This window comes from Aplysia californica, unplaced genomic scaffold (assembly GCF_000002075.1).
Source record: "Aplysia californica isolate F4 #8 unplaced genomic scaffold, AplCal3.0 scaffold00007, whole genome shotgun sequence".
In the NCBI taxonomy this organism is placed as follows: Eukaryota; Metazoa; Mollusca; class Gastropoda; order Aplysiida; family Aplysiidae; genus Aplysia; species Aplysia californica.
In genome coordinates this window covers 3291554-3292646 of record NW_004797277.1, presented here as the reverse complement: position 1 = coordinate 3292646, position 1093 = coordinate 3291554, and the positions used below count along the sequence as shown (strand labels likewise).

Here is a 1093-nt window from a genome sequence, read left to right as displayed (position 1 = left end):
GAGGCACTGAATTTCTTTCTTGTATTAGAGCCACCGGGAACACCTAAAACCCCATACAATGACAAGAAGAGGAGAAGAGTAGATCTAAGAGCTTGGTTTAGTTTCTTTGAGACATAAAAAGAGTGAAACTATTGTAATAAATGTGTAAAGAGAGAACATTATAAGATGGAAAGTGGCGGCCATTTTTGTTGTTGTTGAAAAGAACAGGAAGTTCTGTATTGCCGCAGGGGCTCGATGGTTTGCCAGGTATGATAAACAAGGGAAATAACTAAAGAGTTTTGTCCTAACTTTTGTTGGAACTTTTGAGGTACTGTATGATGAGGTATTGTTTTGACATATTATTATGATATTGTATTGAAAGATATGTTCGGTATGACGGCATGGTATGGTACGTTATGGTGTGGTATGGTATAGTGTGGTATGACGGCATGGTATGGTATGGTATGGTATGGTATGGTATGGTATGGTATGGTATGGTATGGTATGGCATGGTATGGCATGGCATGGTATGGTAGTGTATGGTATGGTATGGTATGGTATGGTATGGTATGCTATGCTATGCTATGCTATGCTATGCTATGCTATGCTATGCTAGTGTATGGTATGGTATGGTATGGTACAGTATAGTATGGTATGGTATGGTATGGTGTGGTGTGGTATGGTGTTGTATGATATGGTATGGGGAGGAGTGATGTGGGATGAGGTGGGGTGGGGTGGTATGGTATGGGGTGGGATGGTATGGGAGTGATGGGAGGGGAGGGGAGGGGAGCCATAAGTACCGTGGACGGACGCATGAAGCCCAGGTGGAGGATCAGACCTGGGGACACGTTACGTTTTGTACAGTGTAATGTTTGTTGTGATTTTTGTCGTGAATTTGTCGTAACTTTTTTCGGAACTTTGGTCGTATTGGTCGTAACTTTTGTCGTAACATTTGTCGTGAATTTGTCGTAACTTTTGAGATACTGTATGATGAGGTATTGCTTTGACATATTATGATATTATATTGTATGGTATGTATGGTATGACGCATGGTGTGGTATGGTGTGGTATGGTATGGTAAGGCATGGGGAGGGGTGGGGTGGGGTGGGATGGG

General features: G+C 42.4%; 1 protein-coding gene across 1 annotated transcript in view; it reads right to left on the bottom strand.

The window, feature by feature from the left end:
* The window catches only part of LOC101856994, a gene marked incomplete at its 5' end in the record, with an annotated part of 10727 nt that overhangs the window by 5049 nt on the left and 4585 nt on the right, over nucleotides 1–1093 (bottom strand).